The sequence below is a fragment of the Dasypus novemcinctus genome, chromosome 14 (genome assembly GCF_030445035.2).
Source record: "Dasypus novemcinctus isolate mDasNov1 chromosome 14, mDasNov1.1.hap2, whole genome shotgun sequence".
Lineage (NCBI taxonomy): Eukaryota > Metazoa > Chordata > Mammalia > Cingulata > Dasypodidae > Dasypus > Dasypus novemcinctus.
The window spans coordinates 20,860,633-20,877,560 of record NC_080686.1 but is presented as its reverse complement, the minus strand read 5'-3'; the positions used below and the strand labels follow the sequence as shown (position 1 = coordinate 20,877,560).

The window sequence follows — 16,928 nt, the reverse complement described above, 5'->3', positions numbered from 1 at the left end:
GACACCCTAACCACTGGGCCAAGTCCACCGCCAAGATCTTCCTCTATGATTCCTCTCCCCTGTGAAAACATTTCTGAAAAATGTGCATAATAAAAAGACCCCCACCTGGTAATACCGGAGAGTGAAGAGAAGCAGCCGACTCTGATTGGGAAGGCACACTTGCTTGAAGGAGAGACACGTGGACCTCTACGAATAAATTTCCACCTCCATATCTTTTAGCCTGAAGCTAACTGAAGTCTGCATGGCTCGCACAAGAGTGACAGGGGCACCTATGAACAAAATATGTCTTTCAGTACTGAGAAATCAGAAAACTATGAATGCTGAAGAGAGAGAAGGAATCCCAGAAGGGAATGAGGCAGTGAGGCGATCCTCAGTTTTTGTACACCTACATCTCTGTCCCTAGAACCATGAATACATGGAAGAGACTCAAAGAAGCTCAGCTAAAGACAAAGATGTGACCTGGAACTGAACTGCCATCCATGAAATAGAGTTTTTGTTCAAAACCAGACAAGAAAATTACTTGCTAAAACAAAGGCAGCAACACTTATCAGAGAAAAATAACAGTATGCAGGATCTGTTAACTTAGCCAACAAAATGTCTAAGATATATTCGAAAATTTTGAACATACCAAGATCCAAGAAAATGGCACATATTCTCAAGAGAAAAGACTATCAATTGATTCTGACCTTGAGATGAACCAGATGTTGAAACTAAAAAGAAGGACTTTAAAGTAGCTAGTATAACAATAGTCAACAAAGTAAAACAAAACATGATCTCAGTGAAATATCAGCAGAGAAATGGAAACTCTCAGGAGAGAAACAGAAACAATAAAATAAGAAGGAAATATAAATTATATAACTGAAAATTACAATTTATGATGGGAAAATTCAGTGGCTAGAGTAATAGCCAAATAGGCATGACAGAGTTATGTGAACAAAGCAAACTCAAAGAAGAGCAATAGAAAGTATCCAAGGAAAAGAATATATAGGAAAAAATACTTTTAAAAAATGAACAGAGCCTCAATGTCCTGTTAGGTTATATAAACATTCAAACATACATTTTACTGGAATACCAGAAGAGAGAAGGGGACAGAAAAAGTTGAGAAGTAATTGCTGAACATTCTTCCATTTCATGAAAGATATTTTCAGATTAACAATGCTATGAAAATAACAACCACACTGAACACAAAGAAGCCAAAGCTAGGGCGCATATTATATAGTTCATATAGGAAAACGATGATTAAACAGCCAACTTCTCCTTGGAAACAATGAAGGGCAGAAGAGAATGGAATGACTTTTGAAAATACTGAAAGAAAAACAGTTCAATCCAGAATTCTATACCTAGTGAAAATATTCTTTAAGAATGATGGCAATTGCCCAGAGCAGGAGTAAATTTAGACTCTATCAGACCTACTTGGGAGCCTCTGTGCCTGGGGCCAGATACCAGATGTTGCTTCAGGGATAATATGGCAGTGTTGTGAAATTCTCCTGAAGACTTTCCAATTCCACTGGAAATTCTGTTATTGAGATTGTCCTGGGTGAAGAACCAATAGCTGGTGCTATTATCTAGCACCAGCTAACTAAAGTAAGGGAAGAGATAGGACTACACTTGTAATTACAGGAAAGATAAAAGAATGCAACAGATTTGTAATCAAAGACCTTGTAGTGACAACATGAGAATTCACATGAAAAATGCATCAGTGTGGGGAGTCATATAATTGGATCAATAAACAAAAGAAAAACATAGTTGCTTGCTGAAAGTGAAAGTAAAATTTCAGATAAGATAAGCTCTTACTTAAGACACCCTCACCACTTGCCTTATGGTTTGGTCTTTTCTTATTTGAGATTTAAAATATGTTGTAGAAACAGGAAGACTAGCACAAAGGGTAACGTGGCAAACTTTTCTCAAGATAATGAAGAAGACTTCACAGAGAGGTGATATCTGAATGCATGTTAAAGTAAGAGGATAAAATTGTCTGTCAAAGTAAGAGGGTAAAATTGCCATTCAAAGAAGGGGGAAGGGAGAGGAGAAAGGGCTTCCCGTATAGAGAGAAAAAAAAAAACACAAGCAAAACACAATGTCATTTCAGTTACATCATTAAGAAGGATTGAAAAAACAAGGCAAGGCTCAAGGTGTCTACTTAACCTATATCCCACATATGCAGTATTAAAAGGAATGAGGTCAAATAAAGACACTTTAAGATAAAAAGAAAGCTAAAAGATATTTTGCTCATTGGAGGATAATGACATCAGATGGACACTCGGATACTCAGAAAAAAAAAGAGCATTGGAAATATCTGAGTGATGCAAAACACTATTCCTCCCCTTCCTTCCAATTTATTTATTAAAATTGAACCAAATAAACAAAAATATAATCTTGTAGGGTTTATAAAGTATGCAACTGTATTACAGATAACAGTTATTACATGAAGTAGCACATTGTTAATTGTAAATAGACAATAAAAAGTTAAGGTGCATTTCAGTTGTGAGTTCTTGGTTCTAGAACTTGATTTTGATGGTGCTTACACAACTATATAAAATTACCAAATTTGATCTACACACTTAAATTTGACAAATATACCTTAATAAAAAAAGAAAAATAAGCACTTAGGTTTCTCAATTAGCAAAAAATTGTCTTTGTTTATCGTATTCTCAACAATTCATATAATGATTTTTAGCAAAAGTGCTTAAGTTGATAACTACTAGTCATACTCATGTAATAAGTACAACTACTCAAAAGGTGGTGTATTTCATAAGTATAGTCTTTTCAACAAATGGTATCAAACAATTGGACATCCAAGCTTAAAAGTGAAACTGGGGCAAGCAGATGTGACTCAAGCAGTTGAGTGCCTACCTACCATATAGACTCCTACCACGTGGCAAGACACAATGGCAGCATTCTGGCCTGGGATGCTACTTTCTACTCTAGGCTTGCTTCCTCCTTGAGCTCAGCTGTGGGCAATCAGACACATGACTTGTCTCTCCACTCTCCTCTGAGCCATATCTCTTTCAGCCTCTTGGGGGGTCTCTTTCCATGTCTCTTTGTTCTGCCGACTCCAGCCTCTGGCATCTGGGTCCTTCTCTCTCAGCCTTTCAGGGTTTCTCTGTTTCTGTCACGTTTTTCTATGTGTCTCTGCATGTTTCTCACATTTATAAAGGACTCCGGCAAGAGGACCAAGACCTACTCTGGGTGTTTCCTCAGTGAAGTAATCAATCAAAGGACCTCATGCCCAGAGGAAGAGATAGTTTTAATTTTATTTCTGGGATCCAAAAAAAGCTTCAAACTGTCACAGTAGGGAAATAGACACATAAAATTATCTTCAACCTAATTTAATGATCAATAATATGTAAACTAAAACCACAGTGAAATTTCACTACACTCCTAGCAGAATAGCTAAAATAAGAAATGGTAACAACATAAAATGCAAAGTAACTGGAACACTCACATATCTCCAATAGAAATGAAAAAATGGCATATTTGGTAAACAGTTTGGTTGTTTCTTATAATATTAAACATACATTTACAAAATGAGCCAGCAATCCTACTATTAGGTATTGACCCAAGAAATGAAACTGTTTACATACAAACCTGTGTTTTAGGTTTGCCTGAGCTGCTATTGCAAATCCCACAAACTGGCTTTGGCTTAAATAACGTGAATTTTTTATCTCATGGTTTGCAGGCTAGAAGTCTTGCTTTTTACCTGAAAATCGTAGCATTCTGGTGCTGGCTGCTGGCAGTCCCTGGCGTTCTTCGGCTTTCCCAGCACACTGTCAGGTCCTCTCCTTTCCTTCTGGGTTCCTGCTGGTTTCCTGCTTCTCTGTGTAGCTGTCTTGTTATAAGCCTCCACCCCAGTTCAATCCACTACACCTTAACAAAAAAGAACATCTTCAGAAGGTCCAAGGGTTGTACTAAGATTAAGAACATGTCAAAGTCAAGGTACATAAATTAGCCTACCACAACCCACATGTGAAGGGTTATAGCAGCTTTATTCATAACTATAAACAACCTGTGACAGTTTGAGATTATTTATGAATCTGAAAAAGAGAAAGATTACGTTTGTAAATTAACCTATTCCTCTGGGTGTGATACCCTTTGATTGCATTAGATTCAGTGGCGGTGTCCTTGATTAATTTACCTGTAAGATTAGGGCTTTAATTTGACCATGTCAGTCAGGCATGATTCAGGTTGAGTCTTTGCCCCCTTGGTGGGCCAATATAAACGGACACTCACTCAAGAAGACACATGGGAAGAGAGAGAGCTCTGTCATGTTCGATCCTGGGGCCCTGGGGAGAGACGAGCCATTTGCCTGTTAGTTTGCAGCTGACCTTGTGATGAGAACAGAGCAGCTGAGCAGCTGAGAAGGCGTGGAAAGAAATGAGCCCAGTGGCAGAGACTGATATTGGAAGCCCTGAGAGACGCACCTTGGCCAGCCTGTAGCTGAGCCTGGGAGGAGGTGGGCCCACGGAGCCTTAAGAGGAAGAGGAAGCGCAGGAGGAGAGAGCAGGCAGAGAGCAGCAACCCCCTACTTCCACCCTTGCAGCTGACTGTGGTGAGAAAGCAACCTTGAGTCGTACTCTTTAGGGTATTGTTACTGTAGGCTTTTACTCCAAATAAATACCCTTTATAAAAGCCAACCGATTTTTGGAGCTTTGCACGGCATCCCTTTGGCAGAATAATACACAACCCAAATGTGCTTCAATTGGTTAATGGATAAACAAATTGAGGTACAACCATATGATAGATACTACCAAAGACTAAAAAGGAACAGACTACTGATACATAAAACACTACATAGGAATCTCAGATGCATTATGATTAGTGAAAGAAGCTAGACTCAAAAGCCTATGCAATGTAGAATTCCTTTTAAATGACATTTTGGAAAAGGCAAAATTAAAGGGATGGAGAATAGCTCAGTAGCTGCAAGGAAGGATTGGAAAGAGGGTTTCACTACAATGAGGCAGCAAGAGGGAATTATTTTTGTATGGAACTATTCTCTATCTTGATTACAGTGGTGGTTACATGAATCTATTTGTTTGTCAAAACTCATGGAACTGTACAACAAAAAGGTGCTTTTACTGTATGTAAACTAAAAATAAAAAGAGATTTGATTCACAAGATATGACCAAATGCACTGTGTGTTCTCTGATTCAATTGTGATTTAAACAACCCAACTGTGAAAAGATATTTTTGAGACTTCTGAGGAAATGTAACTATGGAATCCATATTAAATGACAGCAAGGAATTGTTGCTTTTTAAAGGGATGATAGTGACTTTGTGACTGAATTTTTTTAAAAGTCCCTGTGTTTTAAGAGGTGCTTACTAGTATGGAACACAGGCATTTATTGTATCATTTTATTTTGGGTATGTCTGAACATTTCCAATGTTTTAAAAAAATAATTGGAGCCAGAAAAAAAAAAAAACTGCTGTGTGTCAAATTAAGCAAAAATAAATTAAAAAAATATATAGCAGATCCATTTTTTTAAAAAAAACTATTTCTAATTTATGCTGAAGTCTATTCTCTTTACCATTATGCTACATTACCACCCTCTGAATTCAGGCTTATTTGTGGCTCTTTTTCTATCTCTATATTTAAAACACAAAGTATGTAAATAATCTAAGAATGAGCTACTGGTAACATGAAGATGGATTGCCTCATGAATTATTTTAACATGAAGTCTTCTCCTTTGAAAAGTTACTCTCTTTTTTGCCTTAAACAATGTCAACGAAATAGAGTTTTATCTAAATCATGAAATGTCGTCAGGGATTTAAAACATTCAATCGATGTTAAAAACCTCAGAAATCTCTCCTTCTTTCCCCTCTGTTTCCATATCTTAGTTCACAATGTTCACATTTCAAAACTGTTTCAGAGGGGTCAAACAGATGGTAGACACTTTGAGAATTATGGGGAGGCAAGAAGCCAGTTTATCTGAGGATGAGGAGTGCAGGCGCGCTCCCCTGGCAGCCTCCCCACCCCCACCAGTGGTTCTGCAGTCTTCCGCAAGTTCTCAGATCTGGGGGCTGCCAAGAGAGTGGCGTTGCTGTGCTCACTTCAAGGTTAACCAAGAATTTCCCCACAGGAGGACTGTAGAGAAGCCATCTGTACCGTCAGCAGAGCAGCCATCTGTCCACGCCTACCAGGGACATCCCTTAGGTGCCGCCTGCCCCAGTAAGGAGCTGCATGACCAGGAAATACTGCAGTAATGAAGCACAAGGTCATCTCAGAGGGGCCTTGCTCCTTTGCCAGAGACTGAATCTTTCCTTGTAGGTATGTCTCTGTGTGTGTATACATGTATGCATACATATGCATCTACTATAAACATATGCATGCTTGTTTCCACTCTACACTAGCCTAGAAAAACTAAGAATTAAACTTTCGCCAAGCATTTGCTAGGTACCCAGCGCTGTTCAAACACTTTGAACGTGTTAACGTGTGTAACGATCACAAAAGCTCTTTGACATGGTACCACATCCACCCCCATTTCTCAGATGAGGACATTGAAAAACCAGAGGGGAAGCACCCTGCGCCACTTCACAGAGCTGATAACCCATCGACTGGAAACCAGATTTTCTTATGACGCTTCACTCTTTTTCTCTTTTGTTTTTAGGAGGTGCTGGGGATCGAACCGAGGACCTCGTACGTGGGAAGCAGGTGCTCAACCACTTGAGCTCCATCTGCTCCCCTGAGCCTGCACCCTTACCCACCACTCCACTTGGGTTTGACTTTCACTTTAGAAACTTCCTTGCGCTTTCCCCACCTGCCTTCAGGCACGCATATAGGAGTGTAGAAAAGCTGCAACCACAAGGTAGGATGCGGAAGCAGAAAGGTGCTGGCGATCGACACAATATCCTTTTCAGGCAGGGCTCCCAGCCAGGGCCAAGGCTGTGCAAGCGGGATGGAGGACCAGCTGCCAGCACAGACCTGACTCCTGAGCTGACTTCTGCAGATGCAAAGCCCCATGTACGCTTCTGCTGAAACCTCTTTTTTTGAATCAAGTCAGGCCTAAAAATCTAGAGAAACCAACAGCAAGAGGGATGGACATATTTATTGCCAAGGCTAAGAAGTACAGTTGGGGTTGGAATAAAGGACGTGAGATGGGGGAGGAAGAAGGGAGGGGAAATGAGTGTGTAAAGACTGTTGATGCAAGAATGTCTCGGGGGATTTATTATAATTGGCTTGCTAATTACTTTGGACTTAATTCTGGAGGAAGTTTGAGGTGAGCAAAGTTTAAACAACTTGTCCAATACAAGTTAGTGTTGACACAGCCCTCTGTCCTAAATCTTCTGACCCCCATCGGATATCCTTTTCATTATGCCATGCCACTTTTCAACACCAGGCTCCAAAGTTCATGCAGAATTGCATGTGGAAATTTAATCTTGTGCAACTGAAATTTGCCCTATAGACTTATACTAAATACACAAAGGTATAAAGAAAATATTACCAGTTTAGAAATAATGTCCCATCTCAGAATATATCTGTGCAGCATGTCCTGGTAAGGTGAACCCTTCTCATTCTGTCCCTTTATAGCCCTCTCCATCATGTACTTCTGTGGAAAATGGCCCTAGCTCGGTCTAATAGTTGAATGTCTTATTCAGGTTGGGCCAAAGGCCAGATATTTGATTCAATCAGTATGCTCCAGGAATTTTCTAACCAGAACTGGTAAAGAGAATGTATTAGTCAGGGTTCTCTGGGGAAACAGAACTGACTGGATATATCTGCAAATATTATGAGATTTTTATAAAATTTGTCTCCTGTGATTATGTATGAACAAGTCTAAATTCTGTAGGGCAGGCTGCAAGCTGGAAATTCCAATGAAGGGTTCTGATGAATTCCCTAGGAGAAGCTGGCTGGCTGAAGCAGAGATGGAAATTCTCTTCTGATAGTTGAAATCACCACTTCTCCTTTTAAAGCCTTCAATTGATGGGACAAGACTTCTCTCATTGTTGAAGGCTATCTCCTCAGTTGATTGAAGATGTAATCACCCATAGATGAAATCAATGTACTGATGATTTAAGTCCATGAAATGTAACTCACAGTATCAGTCAGGCCAGTGCTTGCTTGACCAAACACCTGGACACCATTACCTGTCCAAGTTGATACATGAACCTAACCATCACAGAGAGGGAGTCCTTCCTTGCTGGGGAAAGTTACAGCAAGTGAGACTTTGGAGCTAGAGGCTGCCATATTTTCTACCATGTGATAGAATCCAATCTTATTTGGGAAAAATATAAATCCAACACCCATAGGTGTGTGAGAGATGCAGAGTGCTGGCTGCATCAAGTGTTTCCCACTGTTCTTGAATTCTGGATATGTAGCTGTCCTGCCCATGATTTAGTTGTCCATCCTTTCTTTGATTATATGAGATTCCCTAATACAATCTTTTTTAACAAATTACTCTTTTTCCAAACTGCGTTGAGCAGTTTGGTATGGGTAGTAAATTATATTGTATGGGTATGGGTAGTAAATTATATAGTAACTATTCACTCCCTCCTTTGAATAAAATATTTATCCATACCCTTTGCCAAGTGGCTTGCCTGCTTCCCAGGTAGGTGGAAGGTTATGTAGCCCTGCCCCCCTGACCTTGGGCATAGCCATGCATCCCACTCTGACCAAAAGTAGTGGGAGAAGAAAAGGAGGGGGTTGCAGCTTGAGCAGACTCTTCAGGAGCTGCTGCATAGTTCCACCACTACTCTTGAGCTTCTGCCCTCCGCCATGAGAATAATATGTACCAAAATGGGGTCCATGTTATGGCCTGGCTCCAAGAATAAGACGTGAAGAGCAGACCCACATTCGGCTCTTGCCTGCAGCACACCAACTGAACCACAATGCTATTGTCAACCAGCTCCTGACATATAATGTGAACAAGTAAGCCTTTGTTCTTGTGAAGCTCTGAGATTTTGAAGTTGTTACACAGCATTATTTCAGCAAGGAACTGACTCATGTGGTACCATTAAGGTCTTGATTAACTCACTCTTGGCAAAGTATTTTTAATTCCATGCCTTTGAAGATATGCCTATTATTATCCTCCATTTTGCAGTTGAGGAAACTGAGTCTTAGAATCTGTAAACTCCCAAGGCTGCTGGAAGAGGTGGGAATCTAACACATTTCTGACTGACTCCAGAGCCCAGATTCTTAAAGATTTTTATGCTGCTTCAAGTCATATCACGTTTTTATATATCCATATATAAAGCATATTTGATTGCTTTTTATGGGGAAACATGACCTGACTTGGAATCTATTTAAACAGGTGTACTTTACTATGAGATTCTAATAAATGGTTATACTATATACATACTCAATATATACATGCATCCTGAAAAGGTTATATTATTCTGTATAGATGTAACTAGCTTCAAAAAATTCTAAAGAACAAAATATTAAATATACTGAGCTGCTGAAAGAGTTAGTTCCCATTTAGAATCTTAAACCCTCTTTCCCCAATTTCTCATGGATTTAGCATGGCTTCCTTTCAGATAGAAAGTTCTCCCAGCATATCTTAAATGTTATGCAATTTACAAAATTTTATTTCTAAGCATTTTTCAGAAATAAACTATGTAAGAGTGAGTTACATCTGTAACAGAAGGAATAAGTACAACAAACTATGTCAGAGTATAGGTTTTATAGCAATTAACAGGTGGCTTTAAAAAATAATTAGTGATTCAATGGTATTCCTAACTATTATTTTTGAAGGAGTTTTAGACATTTTAACAAGCAGTTGCAGTGGTAATTATTACTGTTGTTATTTTTAGAAACTTGGCAGAGTCTAAGCACCAATTTCTTCTGCTATCTACATACTTGCTTAGTTTCCACAAGTAATGAAATTGATCTGTCCTCACTGTAGTTGTCCTTTGGCAACAGGTTGGGGTCAGAGCAGGAGGAGGAGGGAAAGGGGAAAATTTTTTGAGGACAGAATCCCTACATGATGTGTGCATGTAATTGCTCTTTCTACACTCATTCATCTAGTGCTTTTGCAGAGTAAAAAGTAAGATGTGTCAACAGCCTTGTATCGTATGATCACAAGGGAGAATTCTGAGACCTTGTTTAGAACCACCCCCACTCTTCAAATCATTTCCCCAAAGTGTCAGTTCTTTCCAGAGTCTACCTGGTAGAGCTACCAAAGCCTTTCCATTTAAACATTTCTTCTTCCAGACAAATAGGATGTTGATCTGAGGACACCAGAAAAATATTCTTAAAAATACGGATCTGCTACCTCCTGTTGGTTGGGTATGTGATATTTGGCTGAACTTTAAAGCTCTTCGATCCTTTAGGAACAATGTCTTTCCTTTATGTATGGGGTGGATTAGGGCTTATTGAGGAAATGCAACACGTGAAGACCTTGAGCCAAGAATCAGGAGAGCCCTGCCCCAGGGTGGGCAGGATGGAAATGTCAGGGCTGAGAGTTCTGATACTACCTTTCTTTGCAGCTGGTGGACCAGCTGAATCTGGAATGGCAGTCTTCTCAGACAACTCTGCACAATCACTGTAACTTGCTATGGTCTGTGATCAAACTTTAGGCAAATACTAGACAACGGAAATGGTCTCTGCCAGAACAAGCCTACTATTTGATGAAGGACTGGAGTAATCTAGTTGCAACCACAAATGCAAACGGTAGCAGGTGAAAGATATTAGCAAAGCATGCATGAATTTGAATAAGCCGAGTTGGGAGATAAAATTTAACTTAAGCATTAACACAAAGCTTTCCTTATTCCTTCTGGCATCTCCATTTGGGCCACTTTAGGGCTGTGCCAATTTTTCTCAATGGGGCTCTTTAGGATCACACAAAATTTTCAGTTAAAAAAACAGAATAAGCACTTGTAGTTTCTCATTTTCCAAGATCACCTGTAGAAGGTATTTGCATTCTTAGTTGAAGTGGACTCTATAACTCTTTTCTGTTTCATAAGATTGGGCATATTTAATTAGTAGTAAGAGTTGGGTTTTATAAAAAGAATAAAAAGATTTTGAAAAGATTCTCTTAATTATCAGTAATATTACTGCTCAATATATTTTTAGTGGAAAATTTTGTACAGAATCAGCCATAAGTATGTTTTCCCAAAACAAGGGAAAATGTTATTACTGCCATGTTCAAGCTTTGGCATTTTTTCCTTAGAAGAAACCAAAACAGCTCTGTCTATTCCTGTAGTCTGGAGCCCACTAAATTCTCTTTCCCATGTTTTCTAGAAGGCTTTGTTTGAACCCATGTTTATATCAAACTAAGTTGTGGTCTCACATGTCAATCTTTTATCGACAATATCAGGCTGCGGGAAAAGTGATCACTCTTCAACTATGCAGTACAACAGCTTACCCGAAGCTGACATAGAAAATTTGCAAAGAAACTAGTTGGAGTACAGACAAGCCCATGCCTGTTCTATTACTGGGTGACATTTTAAACAATAGAGCTGTCAGACCCTACTGTGAATAAAGGGGTTTAATCATTGGCAGGAATTAGTGCTCACGACAGGTGATTACGTGTTGGAAATAGACCAGGGCCAGCTGTGATGCTTCACATTATTTAAAATCTCCGTAATCGCAGTTTCCAAAAAAAAAAAAATCATTTGAGATTGGAGAACCCAGGGTTGGGGTGGGGGTGGGGTAGTAAAAAAAACCTCATAAAACCCATTTAATTCCACAAAAGAGGTCTCTACAACTGGGAAACGTTCAACTCACATTAGGGATTTAAGTCAATCCTCCTCCTATTCAGCCTACACAGGAATATAATCGTCTTTTTTTTTCCTTTCTCAAAATACAAATATAGTATTTCCTTACAATAAATTAAGCCAGAAATCATTTACTTGCTAATTTGAGATGAGAACTCTTTCTAAAGTTATTTAGGCTATAATACCCAAAGTCACACAAGAAAGATGGAACCCAGATGAACAGGCATTTTTTCATGTTGTATATTTTGTGATTTAACTATGACAAATACTTGATTATCTTCTGTTTAGGTTAATGAAAAGAGATACTTCTTTAACTTTGAGACCATTACGGGAGAATTATCTAGTTTGAACCAATGGTTTGGGTAATTCTAGTCATGAGAGCCTGGAAAGCAAAGCAAAAAATGAAAAGAGAGAAGTAATGAAGTTTTACAGAGTCAGGAAACAAAATTTTGGTCTCATATTCCAGTTAACATTCTATAGCAAAAACTAACTTTGTGTTTGCTTTTGATATTTAGCCATATTTACTGATTATTTTTCAGTGGAAATAATATCTCAAATTTATTTTTCTTTATGCCCAAGTGGTTGTTACTGGAAAATGTAATCTTGGTGTCATAACTTTCCTTTATATATTTTTTATTTGTTTGGTTTATGCATTTTGCTGTAATTTCAAACTTACAAGTTGCAAGAATAGTCCAGGGAACTCTCCTATTCTTTTACCCAGATTCACCAGTTTTCTACACTTTGTCCCATTTGGTTGATCCTTCTTTCCCTATGTATTTATTTCTGTATGCATATTTTTCTGATTTTTTTGAGTTATATGGAGACATTGAAATTGTTTACCCTTAATACTTCAGAGCATATTTTCTGAGAACAAACATATTCTCCCCACCCCCATAGCTCCCTCATCTGTTTGCTTGTTGTTTTGTGTTTGTTGTCTGCTTGTTTTCTGCTCATTGCCTGTTTGATTTTTCCCCCTTAGATGGCTCCCTTGTCTGTCTGCTCATAGTCTGCTCTCTGTGTCTGCTTGTCTTCTTTAGGAGGCACCAGGAACCAAACCGGGGACCTCCCATGTGGGAGGTGAGTGTCCAACTGCTTGAGGCATATCCGCTCCCAACTCATTGTGTCTGATCATTGTATTTGCTAATTTTCATTTTTCTTGTTACATCAGCTTGTTGCATCTGCTCATTGCATCAACTTGTCTTCTTTAGGAGGCACTGGGAACCGAACCCAGGACCTCCCATGTGCAAGGCAGGCATGCAACTGCTTGAACCACATCTGCTCCCCTCCTTTTTTTCCTTTAAGCAGCACTGGGAACTGAACCCGGGACCTCCCATGTGGAAGGCAGGTGCTCAACTGCTTGAGTCACATCTGCTCCCTACTTGTTTGCTTTTTTGCTCTTTGTCTTGCTCATTGGTTTGGCTTATTGGCTGCTTGTTGTCTGCTCCTCATTTGTTTTCTTTAGGAGGTACCAGGAAGCAAACCCAGGACCTCCCACATAGGAGGCAGGCTTGAGGCATATCTGCTCCCCAATGATATTCTCTTTATTTTTAATTTTAAAGATTTATTTATTTACCCCCCCCCCCCCATTGTCTGCTCTCTGTGTCCATTCACTGTGTGTTCTTCTGTGTCTACTTATATTCTCATTAGGTGGCTCTGGGAACTGATCCTGGGACTGTCTGGAGTGGGAGATTCTCTTGTGCCACCTCAGGTCCCTGTTCTGCTATGCTTCTTATTGTCTCTCTTCTCTGTCTCTTTTTGTTGTGTCACCTTGCTGTGCCAGCTCTCTGTGTCAGCTGACACACCTGTGCATTCCTGCTTGGGTGTCACTCTTGCACGGGCAGCACTTGCATGTGGGCTGGCACTCTGCGTGGGCTGGCTCACCACACGGGCCAGCTCTCCTTCACCCAGGCCCTGGGCATCAAACCCTGGACCTCCTGTGTGGTAGATGGGAGCCCAATTGCTTGAGCCACAGCCATTTCCTGATATTCTCTTAATTCTCTTATAAAACCACAGACTTACCAAAATTGGGAATTTAACATTGATTACTCTTATGTGACACACAAACAAATTTTGTCAATTAGACCAAGAATGTCCTTTATAGCTAATTTTAATCCTGGTACAGTAGACAATCCAGGACTGAACTTTGTTATAATGCTGCTTTTGTCTCCTTCTATCCAAAACAGTCCCCCAGACTTCTTTCATCCTTCTGGACACTGACATCTTGAAGGAGAACAGGCATTTATTTTATGAATGTTCCTCATTTTGGGCTTGGTTATTTCCTCATATTAGATTCTTGTGATATATTTAGGCAGGTATATGACAGAAGTGATATTGTGTCCTTCTGAGTGCATCAAATTAGAGCCATATGAGTTTGGTTTATTACAATATTGATGATGTCAATGTTGAATCCTTGATCATGATGATGTGGTTCATTGTCCTCCACTGTGAAGTTACTATTTTTCTCTGTAATTAATAAACAATCTGCAAAGAGGTACTTGGAGACCACAAAAATACCCTGTTTCTCATCAACTTTTCCAAATAGGTTTTAGCATCCATTGGTGATTTTCTAATTATCCCATTGTTTTTATATTCATTAGTTGACATTCTACTATATGGAAGAGTTTCTCACTTTCCCATTAATTAATGTCAGTAAAGATACATAGATTCTTAGTTTACACACTGGGTTATAGATCATTATTTATTTTGATGCCAACATTTTCCTGTATTGGGTAATATAGTTAGCTAGTTACTCAATCTTTTTGTTGAATTGCCATCATCTTATACTCCCTTATTGTATCAGTCAGGGTTCTGCCACAGAAGCAGAACAAGTAGGAGGTGATAAATATATATATATATATATAAAGGTATTTATTGCAAAGAATTGGTTTGCGTGATTTTGGCAACTGACAAGTCCCAAATCTATAAGGGAGGCCAGCAGTAAGCGCAAGCTGAACTGAGCAGTCCATGGGCAGGATTTCCTTCTCTTCAGGGAAACCTTAGTTATGCTTTTAAGGCCTTTCAAGTGATTGGATGAGACCCACCTAAATTAACCAGGATAATCTCCCTTACTAAAAGTCAACAGATTTTGGGCTTTAATCGCATCTGCAAAATACTTTCACAGCAACACCTAGTGTGTGATTGAATAACTGGGGTCTAGAGCCCAGATAGATTGACACATAAAACAGATCATCACACTTACTTTCTGACACAAGCTGTTGCCATTCCATCTTGTAGTTTCCTTGCAGAGGCCTGGAATCAGAGTTTTCTCGAGAAGGACTGGCTTCTTTAAGAAAGTAGACAATAGTGCTCAGAAATCAAGATGGGAGTGCCAGATGTGCTCATTACATTAGTATTATAATGATTTTTAGGGCTTCTGAGCAGACAGACCTAGGAAATATGTATGTATGTATGTATATATGTGCATCTTTAATATAATACGTGTGTGTGTGTATGTGTGTGTATGTATATATATTGAGAGGTTGGGAAGGAAAGGTAAAAATTTTATATGGAGAGTCAGGAGTATGAGTTTATACTGAAACATTCAGTTCCACTATAGCATAAAACAACAGAAGATATATTCTAGTCCTCACCTTTCTATATTTTTAACTCCCTTCTGAAGTAGTGGAAACCTGGCTCCCATATACTCAAATATTCCTCAATTTTCTCAATACTAGAATATACTAGAATACTAGAATAACCACACGACTGTTGAAAGTAGATTTACTAGCCAGCGTTTAATTTTTATTTACAGGCTTTCTTTCATGTTAAATTTATGTATAGTTGTCTTAGTTTGCCACAGGGATGCCAATGTAAAGTATCAGAAATGGGATGGCTTTTATAACAGAAATTTTATTTATGGTAAAAACTTAGAGGTTTGAGGCTGTGAAAAATCCACATCAAGGCATCAGCAGAGATACTTTCTCACTAAAGTCAGCTCTTCAGCCTTGCTCTGTGAGCCCAGCCTCTTGGCGGCTTCATCTTAAGCTTTGACTGTTAGTGACCCTTGAGTCTTCTATCACATGGCAGGATCTAAAACGAAGGAAGCGGATGTGGCTCAAGCAATTGGGCTCCCATCTATCATATGAGAGGTCCCAGTTTCATTTCCAGGGTCCTCCTGGTGAAGGCAAGCTGGCTCCTGTGGAGAGCTGGTGCAACAAAAAGAGGCAGAGGAGAGACAATGAAAGTCACAACAGACCAGGGAGCTGAGGTGCCTCCAGTGATTGAGTGCCTCTCTCCCACATCGGAGGTCCCAGGATTGGTTCTGGGTGCCTCCTAAAGAGAAGATGAGAAGAGAAGACAGACACAGAGAGCACAGAGAGAATGGACTCAGAGAGCAGACAGCAAGTGCAAAACAACAAAGGGGAGGGGAATAAATAAATAAAATAAATCCTTTTTTTAAAAATGGCAGAACTTCCGTTTCCTGTGTGTGTCTCTCTCTGTGTCTCCATCTATATAAGACCCAGCAAGAGGGCAGAGACACAACATGAGTCTTTTGAATCTAATCAAAAGGGTCTCACACCCACAGGAATGGTTAGTTAAAAAACATAATCTTTTTCTTTTGAGGATTCATGAAAGAACTTCAAATTGTCACAATAGTGAAATGCACAAATCTTGGTGTACACTTTTATGAGTTTTTAAATTTCATATATCTGTGTACCACTCTCCTCTATCAAAAGAATCATTTCACTACCCCAAAAAGGTCTTTTGGGCCACTTCCAGGTGAATCTTCCCCTCCCAGAGACAACGCATTTTCTGATTTTTTTTTAAAAGAAAGTTTTTCCTGTTCTAGAACATTTTATAAATAGTTTTAATACAGATGACTTTGCATGTTTCATTAAATTTATTTATAAATTTATGAAATTTATAATAATATTGTTTTATTAATTTTACCACTAAGTATGATATAGGATTTCTAAAACTGCCCTTTATCAGTTGGAGGATGTTTTCTTCTACAAGCAGTTTGTTATGTTTTTATTATGACTAGATGAGTTTTGTCAAATGCCTTCTCTTCATTATTGAAATGAGCATATAGTTTCTCTTTTTAAAAGATTGGTATGGATGATACATAGATTGGTTTTCAAACTGAAGCAGTCTTATGTTCCTGAGATAAATCTCACTTGATTTATTATTTATTACCAGGTTTGATTTGTTAAGATTTGTTAATGGTGGTTATGTCTATATTCATGTGAAAACATATGTCAATATTCATGAGGGATATTCATGAGGGCTCTTCAGATGATCTATTTCATCCTGAGAAAGGCACTGATAATTTGCAT

At 38.9% G+C, this 16,928-nt stretch overlaps 1 pseudogene; it reads left to right on the top strand.

Moving 5' to 3' along the window:
- The first annotated feature begins 6,808 nt into the window (after window positions 1–6,808).
- The window catches only part of LOC139436379 (adenylyl cyclase-associated protein 2 pseudogene), a 28,700-nt pseudogene continuing 18,580 nt past the window's right edge, over window positions 6,809–16,928 (top strand).